A 9034-nucleotide genomic window follows, 5' to 3' on the forward strand; every position below is an offset into this window, starting at 1 on the left:
TTTCTTTTCGAAGGCACCAAGTGTAGGGTCATTAACTTCTTTCCCCGTTGCACTCCCCACGCCGCCTCAGGCCTGTAAAGCGACAAGGGTGAAGCAGAATTGACTGAGACAAGTCACTGCTTTTCTTTACATATAAGAAGACGCGAGGTCGGGCGTCTCAGGAGAGAGGTGGGGGTCTCAGAGTCCCAGGAACAGGGTGGGGATGGACGGCCCGGAAGGGACTGGAATGTCGCCAGACCCCGGTGAGGACTTGACGCGGCGCAGGCGGGCGGGGCCCAGGGAAGGGCTTTAAGCAGGAAAGCCACGGGCAGGCGGCGTGTGCACCCCACGAGGGCTGGAAGGCCGGGGCGGGGCCCCTCCTCAGCGCGATTTGACACAGAAACTGACGCGGATCCCCGGCCGGCGGCGGAGTTAACCCGAATCGGAACATCTGTCTCTGGCCGCGCGGGGATTTCACAGGGTGGGAAGCGCGAGTCTGAGAACTTGAACTTTCGGGGTAAGCCCTGGCCAGATGCGAAGGACGGGGACCGAAAAGCGCACGTTTAGAAGAGGAAGAGGAAACTCACTCTCTCCTCCACGACTTCGGCTCGGTGCGGCCCGCGTCAGCGTCTTCAGTAAAGCGCGCAGGTGCGCGGCGGGAAGAACAGCAAAGCGTGGAGGCGGGGCTTGAGCGCGCTCAATCAGCAGGGGCGGGTCGTGGAGAGCCGCCGGGCCACAGCAGGCCTGCGGAGCGGGGCGGGGCCTCGGTACGCTTCCTCCCAGGCCGGCTCCTTGAAGAGAAGTCCTGGCGTGATGTGGAAGTACTCAACTCTTAGGGGAAACCTTGGGGGTTCAAACTCTGCCAGAATCGCCTTCTTCGATAATCTCAGACTGTACTCCTCCACAACTAAAAAGTGAAAGTACCAATAATAACGTCCTATTTTAACTTAGCATTTAAGGTAAAACCCTACAGTTGTGTGGGACACTCATATTCGAAGCTGCCATGTTTTCTTTTTAACAAGTTGAGAACGGTTTAAGAGTAAACCAATGTTTCCAATGTGTGGAGACGTGGGTCCTATGAGTAAAGCCCAAGTGACTCGGGGCTGTGGCTCCCCCTTTGAGATCTCGGTGACTGTGGTTCCACCCTTTGAAACAGACTCAGCCCTGCTTTCCATACTCCTTTGAACAGTTCTGCCCATCTAGAAACTTCTCTAGGGATGGCTATTTTCTTTTCTTGGAGGACAACAGATGTAACTCCTTTGGCTTGTTTCCTGCCTGTAGAATTTCAAGAGGCAGTTTCCTCTCCTCCTGCTTCTGCTTTCTTCAGTCAGAAGCACATTTAATGACCACATATCTAGCAACATTCTATTGACAGTGCCATTTGTATTCTTTAAGGTAACAGAGACTTTCTCTATGGCTCTCCTCACTTCCTTCTGAATCCTCACCAGAATTTCATTTGACATCCATAATTCTACCAACAGTCCAGTATAGGTAATCTAGGTTTTTACTATTAGGCCCATTAAAACTCTTCCAGCCTCTATCCATTACCCACATTTTAGGTATTTGGCAGCACCCTACTCTGGGTACCAAATTCTAAGTTCTCCAGTGCTGCTATAACAGAAATATCACAAGTGGGTGGGTTTAACAAATTTACTTTTTAACAGTTTAGGAGGCTAGACGTCTGATTTCAGGGCACCGGCTCTAGGGGAAGGCTTTCTGTCTCTGTCAACTCTGGGGGAAGGCCTTTGTTCCTTGGTTCCTTGGTGATCTTTGTGTGCTGTGGCATCTTTCTCCACTTTTGCTTGCTTAATCTTCTCTTTTATATCTCAGAAGAGATTGAGTCAACACACACCCTACACTAATACTCTCTCATTAACATAACAAAATTAAATGTGGTTGGACAGATCACTTTTGTGTGGCCTTTCTCACCATAGTCTTTTAACTCCCACCAAATTGACTGGATGTTGTTTTTGTCAATAGGTGTCATCGATTAGGTTCAATCTCATGACAACGCCGTGTACAAAGGAATGAAACCCTGCCCAGTCCTGAGTCAACTTCATAATTGTTGCCATGTTTGAGCCCATTGTTACAGCCACTGTGTCAACCCATTTCATTGAGGGTCTTCCTCTTTTTTGCTGTCTACTTTACCAGGCATAATATTCTCCAGGGGCTGGTCCCTCCTGGTAACATGTACAAAGTATGTAGGATGAAGTCTTGCCATTCTCACTGCTAAGGAGCATTCTGGCTGTACTTCTTCCAAGACAGACTCGTTCATTCTTCTGGCAGCCCATGGTATATTTCAATATTCTTCACCAACACCATAATTCAAAAGCATCAATTCTTCTTCCGTCTTCCATATTCATTGTTCAGCTTTCCCATGCATATGAGGCAATTGAAAATACCATGGTTAAGGGGCACCTTAGTCTACAAAATGACTTTTTTGCTTTTTAACACTTTAAAAGAGTTCTTTTGCAACACATTTGACCAATGCAATACGTCATTTTATTTCTTGACTGCTGCTTCCATGGGTGTTGATTGTGGATTCAAGTAAAATGAAATCCTTGACAACTTCAGATTTATCATGATATTGCTCATTGGTCCAGTTGTGAGGATTTTTGTTTCTTTATATTGAGGTGTAATCCATACTGAAGGCTGTAGTCTTTGATCTTCATCAGTAAATGCTTCAAGTTCTCTTCACGTTTGTCAAACAAGGTTCTGTCATCTGCATATCACAGTTTGTTAATAAGTCTTCCTCCAAATCTGATGTCACATTCTTCTTCATATAGTCCAGCTTCTCAGATTATTTGCTCAGCATACAGATTGAATAAATGTGGTGAAAGGATACAAACCTGATACATACCTTTCCTGATTTTAAATAAGGCAGTATCCCCTTTTTCTGTTCAAACAACTGTCTCTTGTTCTATGTACAGGTTCCTCATGAGCACAATTAAGTGTTCTGCAATTCCCATTCTTCACAATGTTATCCATAATTTGTTATGATCCACACAGTCGAATGCCTTTGCATAGTCAATAAAACACAGGTAAACAGGTTTATGGTATTCTCTGCTTTCAGCCAAGATCCATCTGACATCAGCAATGATATCTATCCCTCATTCCATGCCCTTTTCTGAATCTGGTTTGAATTTCTGTCAGTTCACTGTCGATGTACTGCTACAACCATTTTTTAATTATCTTCAGCAAAGTTTTACTTGAGTGTGATGTTGATGATATTGTTCAATAATTTCCACATTCCGTTGGATCACCTTTCAAAAATCTACAATTTCTTCACCTTTGGCATTACTGGTCCCTGCATAAATTTCAATAATAGTCATGTTAACTGGTCTTTCTTGTAGGTGTATGGACATTATGCTATCACTGAGAGCATTGTACTTTAGGATAGATTTTGAAATGTTTTTTACAATGAAGGTGACACCATTCCTCTTCAATTTGTCATTCCTGGCATAGTAGAACATATGATTTTCCAGTTCAGAATGGCCTACACCAGTCCATTTCAGTGCAGCAATGCCTAGGATATCAATCTTTATGTGTTCCATTTTATTTTCTATGACTTCCAATTTTCCTAGATTCATACTTCATACATTCCAAATTCCACTATTAATGGATGTTTGCCACTGTTTTGTCTCATTTTGAGTCGTGCCACATCAGCAAATGAAGGTCCTGAAAGCTTGACTCCCTTCACATCATTAAGGTCCACTCTAAGGAGGCAGGGCTTTGAGTGCCTTCCAACCTGAGGGGCTCATCTTCTAGCACTGTATTACACAATATTCTGCAGCTATTCATGAGGTTTTCACTGGCCAAATTTTTAAGAAGTAGATCAGGGGAGAACAGGCCCCAGAGAGCCATGAACAGCCCCACTGCTGCAGCCGGCCTAGTTACCATCACACACTGGGGGAGCCATAGCTGCCGCAGCCGGCCCCAGTCACCATCACCACAACCCTGAGCAGCTATGCCGAGACCCAGTAGCTGCCCGCCGTGCCCCCCGGCCCCCGCCCTCAGCGCTGCTGACACCAAGCCCGGCACTACCGGCAGCGGTGCAGGGAGCGGCAGCCGGGGTGGCCTCACGTTGGCGGCGCCTGCCTGTGGGGACAAGAAGGTAATCACAAGGCAGGTTTGGGGAAGAGTAAAATGGTTCAATGGGAGAAACGGATGTGGTTTCAACAACAGGAATGACACCAAGGAAGATGTATTTGTACATCAGACTGCCGTAAAAGAAGAATAACCCCAGGAAGTACCTTCGCAGTGTAGGAGATGGACTGTGGAGCTAGATGTTGCTGAAGGAGGAAAGTGGGTTAAGGCAGCAAATGTTACAGGCCTTGCTGGAGTTCCAGTGCAAGCCAGTAAATATGCAGCAGACCATAACCATTATAGGCGTTATGCACGTCGTAGGGGTCCTCCACGCAATTACCAGCAGAATTACCAGATTAGTGAGTGTAATGAAACAAATGAGGGATCGGAGAGTGCTCCCGAAAGCCAGGTCCAACAGCACCAGACCCGCCGCAGGCGACGGTTCCCACCTTACTACATGTGGAGGCCCTGTGGGCGTCGACCACAGTATTCCAACCTTCCTGTGCAGGGAGAAGTGATGGAGGGTGCTGGCAACAAGGGTGCAGGAGAACAAGACAGACCCGTGAGATAGAATATGTATTGGGGTTATAGACCACGATTTTGCTGGGGCCCTCCTCGCCAAAGACAGCCTAGAGAGGAAGGCAGTGAAGAGGATAAGGAAAATCAAGATGAGACCCATGGTTAGGAGCCACCTCAACTTCGGTACTGCTGCAACTTCAATTACCTACGCGGAAGTCCAGAAAACCCTAAACCACAAGATCGCAAAGAGACAAAAGCAGCTGAGAATTCGTCCGCTCCCCAGACTGCGCGGGGCGGGCTGAGTAAATGCCGCCTTACCCTCTCTACCATGGTCCATTTAGTCATCCAACAAGAAGAAATGAATAGGAAATTCCGGCAATAAAAAATGAACAAGAAGTTAGAGCTGAAGACCTTAAAGTGCTTACTTTTTGCCCGTTGACCAGATAAACAGAACTATCTGCGTTATCTATGCAGAATGGTTTTTTCTTTATTATTATTTTTACCTAAAGACGTCTCTTTTTGGTAACGACAAATGTGTTTTTTTAAAAAAGCCTGTTTTTTCTCAATACGCCTTTAAGGGTTTTTAAATTGTTTCAAGCCGAGGTTTTTAAGAACTTCATTTTTAATTTGTAATAAAAGTTTACTTGATTTTTTCAAAAAAGTCAACTGCAAGCACCTGTTAATAAAGGTCTTAAATAATTGTCAGCCCCCGTCCCCCCCCACCCCCGAGAAAAAAATAGATCGCTATGTCCTTCTTCCTGGTCTGTCTTGGTCTGGAAGCTCTGCTGAAACCTGTCCAAAATGGGTGAGCCTGCTGGCATTGGAAATACTGGTGGTACAGCATCCAGCGTCACAGCAACATGCAAGTCAGCAGGTGTGACAAACCGGTAGATGAGTGGTGGAAAGCCCACTGCTGTTGAGTTGATGCTGACTCATAGTGGCCCTTTAGGACAGGGTAGAACTGCTCCATAGGTTTTCCAAGGTTACAATCTTTATGGAAGCAGACTGCCACATCTTTCTCCAGTGGAGTGGCCGGTGGGCTCAAACTGCCAACCTGTTGGTTATCAGCCAAGTACTTAACCACTGCACCACCAATGCTCCTTAAAGAATTAGTGGGACCATACAAATGAGGTTCTTGGCACCCTTGTGGGGGTGGGACTGTGCAAATAAGTTGTATGGAACCCTAATGAGAGGACTGGTCAGTTTTGTCATCCTGGCTAGGCTTAAAATGAGCCATCCCAGAGGTGGGCAGGGGGACCTCACTACCATCAAGAAGAAGAGGTGGAGTGGAATGTGTCCTTTTGACCCAGATCCCTGTGCTGGGAACCTCCTGGACCCAGGAGACAGGGAGAGAGAGCTGTAACACCAGACACAGAGAGAGAAGCAACAGCAGAGAAACAGCAACAGCAGAGAAACGGCAGCAGCAGAGTCAGCAGAACCAGGATACTGGCACGAAATGGTGAAATGGGCTTCCTGGCACACGGAGCAAGGCAGTTACAGCAGGTGTATTGACCCATGGAATGAGGGAGCTGAGTGCCTTCACGCAGGAGGCTTCCTGGAGGGGTAGAGTGCCTCCAGATACTTGGTGGCAGAGTTAGGGTCACCGACACACGGAGCAAGAGCTGAGCCCCTTCAGGTTGAGGCTTACTGGCAGAGTGGGATGCCTCTGGGTACTTATTGGCGGAGCTAAAAACAGCTTTGTAATACTTGCCTGAGCAGGGCAGTGGCCTGGCCAGCCTAAGAGGCCTAATGGGGTTGAGGGGCTGAGGGCCAGAGAGAAGCCTGCCTGCTGCACAAATGAGAAGAGGCTGTCCTGATAAAAGAGCTGTATCCTGAATATTCTTGAATTGTAACCTGTTACTTCTCTAATAAACCCCTTAATTGCGAGTATGGTCAGCGAGTTCTGTGTGGCCATTGCAACGAATTATCATACCCAACAGAGAAATAGAGAGTGCCGTCCATGGGAGGGATGGTTGGTGTCAGAATTGGCAAAAAAAGGTTGGAGAGAGGTGGTATGTCTGACCTCTGCCTCATTGGAATCAGTCTTGGACAGTTGATCTTGATTCTCCTTTCCCCTTGTGAAGTTAGAGGGGGTCAGATGCTCCCACTGTGCCATTTTTACAGTTGGCATCAGAAGTGGAACTCATTGCATTGGTTTCAGACTCATGGAAGTACAAGACTTAGGAAGAGAAAGAATGAAGGGATGGGAAGTGAAACTTGATTCTTAGATGGTCACTTTGGTTGTTGTTACCCGTAATGGCTGAAAGGAAAGTAAGAGATGTTGCTGCTGAGGGAAGAAAAGCTACATCTGGAGTGACTTGGGGCAAAATCTAAGCCAGGGGGCCAGGGTCTTTTGGCTCTTCCCACCCAGAGGCTTAAGGCCATATGCATATGAATGGGAAGATAGTCAAGGTGTGCAGAAGAAAAGCTGAAACTGGAATGTTTTAAAAAGGGTTATGTGTTTATTTGAATGTACTACGGATATTGAATATTAAATGTTGTAAAACAGACCTAAACGTATAATGGAAATGAATATTGGGAATTACATATAACAGGGTGTGTAACTCCACCTTCAGCCAATATTTGATTGGACATGCTAAAAGTGGAACTAGGGTTTGCCTAAAAGAAACACAGGCTTTTGGTTTCAATGTAGTATCCCAGTGTATACACTGGGGCTTAGGTTGAAAACTTGAGCCCTACCCACAGCCTTCAGAGTCAGGAAATTTTTATTTGAAAAGACATGCAGACCAGAGCTGCTGAGAGAGCAGGAAATTTGCATTTGAAGGAAGGACCTACAGAACAAAAAAAAAGAGTTTTGCCTTTCAAATTTCAAGCAAGTGGTTTGCCTTTGGGTGCATCAAGGCAGGAAAAGTCAATGTCCATCAGAAGAAACCCCTTTTAGAACTGGAAGTTAAAGGGATCCAGCAAGTACACAGCCTGGTGGTATTCTCACTTCTGGTGTGTAGCTTGATGAGTGGAACTGGGGAAGGTGCATCAATGAAACAACGGTCTGAGTTTGGACATGTTCCATTGGCACCTATTGACCTAAACCATGGGAACTAGGTATGAGAGAGAGAGAGAGAGAAAATGGGCTAGCTGATCTGAAGTGCAGGAAGCTGTGTGGACTCTTGAGCCTATGGGTGGTGCCCAGTAACCTAGCCCATTGGGGCTAGAAATGAGAGAGAGAAGGGGCTGTCTGGTCTGAAGTGCAGGGAGGTGTGTGGACTCCTGAGCCTACAGCTGGTACCTATTGACCTAGTTCACAGGTGCTAAGGTGAACTGTCCAGAACCTGACCAAATGAAGAGAGAGACATTTGACATGATAAACGGGTAGATTGCTCCAATTTGATGGTTTGCTCTGGACTGGACTTTGATTATGGATGCAGATGCTCAAAATTCCAACCAGAAGATTGGTCTGATCAAGGCAAATGCTTGTCTCCGCAGAGTACTGATTTGATTAAAAAAAAAAAAAAAAAAAACCATTGCCATTGAGTGGATTCCAACTTATAGCCACTCTATGGGACAGAGTAAAACTGCCCCATAGCGTTTCCAAGGAGTGACTGGTGGATTCGAACTGCCGACATTTTGGTTAGCAGCCAAGCTCTTAACCACTGCATCACGAGTTTGATAGGGGTGCTCAATTCAAACATTGACTATCCAAAACTGGGGGGAGATGAAGCATGAAGTGGCAGGCTTACATGGTTTGTGGGTGAGTTTAGACTCAAAACGAGGGGGACAATGGAGGATCCCCACTGAATAGATTCCTTTCTTCCTGATGGGTCTGGGGAAGAGAGGGTGGGGGAAGATGCTGATAGAATTATATAATTCAGTTGTGAGTGTGGATTGTTATGACACTTGTAAGGTCTCTTTCCAGTATGAGTTCTCTGATGAACTGTAAAGCATGAATATTGAATAAAGGCCTTGCCACATACATTACACTTATATAGGTTTGCACCCGTATAGATTCTCTGATGTCTAGTTAAGCTTGAGCTTCCAGTTAGGGATATTCCACACACATTACATGTGTAAGGTTTCTGTCCAGAATGAATTTTCTGCTGTTCTACTAGTTTTGATCTTCAGGAAAAGAATTGCCACATTCAATACATTTGTATGATCTTTCTGCAGTATGTAAAGCCTGAATGTCGACTAAAGATCTTGTCATATACATTACATTTACATGGGTTTTTTTTTGCTTTAACCGGTATGAATTTTCTGATGTGTCGTCAGGTTTGCGCCAAAATTAAAGGCTTTGCCACAAATGTTACGTCCGTAAGGTTTCTCTCCAGTATGAATTCTCAGATGATCTTCAAGGTGTTCATTTTTACTGAAGAACTTCTCACGTACGTTTATATAGTTTCTTTGCAGTATGGAGTCTTTGATGTTTAGTGAGGTCTGAGCCACCGTAAAAGGCATTGGGAATTTTGTTATGGGTTGTAATGACTCCTCTGTC

At 45.7% G+C, this 9034-nt stretch overlaps 1 pseudogene; it reads left to right on the plus strand.

Moving 5' to 3' along the window:
- Window positions 1–202: 202 nt before the first annotated feature.
- Window positions 203–5139, plus strand: LOC100657332 (Y-box-binding protein 1-like; annotated as a pseudogene).
- Window positions 5140–9034: the final 3895 nt, after the last annotated feature.

Source organism: Loxodonta africana, chromosome 11 (assembly GCF_030014295.1).
Source record: "Loxodonta africana isolate mLoxAfr1 chromosome 11, mLoxAfr1.hap2, whole genome shotgun sequence".
Classification (NCBI taxonomy): domain Eukaryota; kingdom Metazoa; phylum Chordata; class Mammalia; order Proboscidea; family Elephantidae; genus Loxodonta; species Loxodonta africana.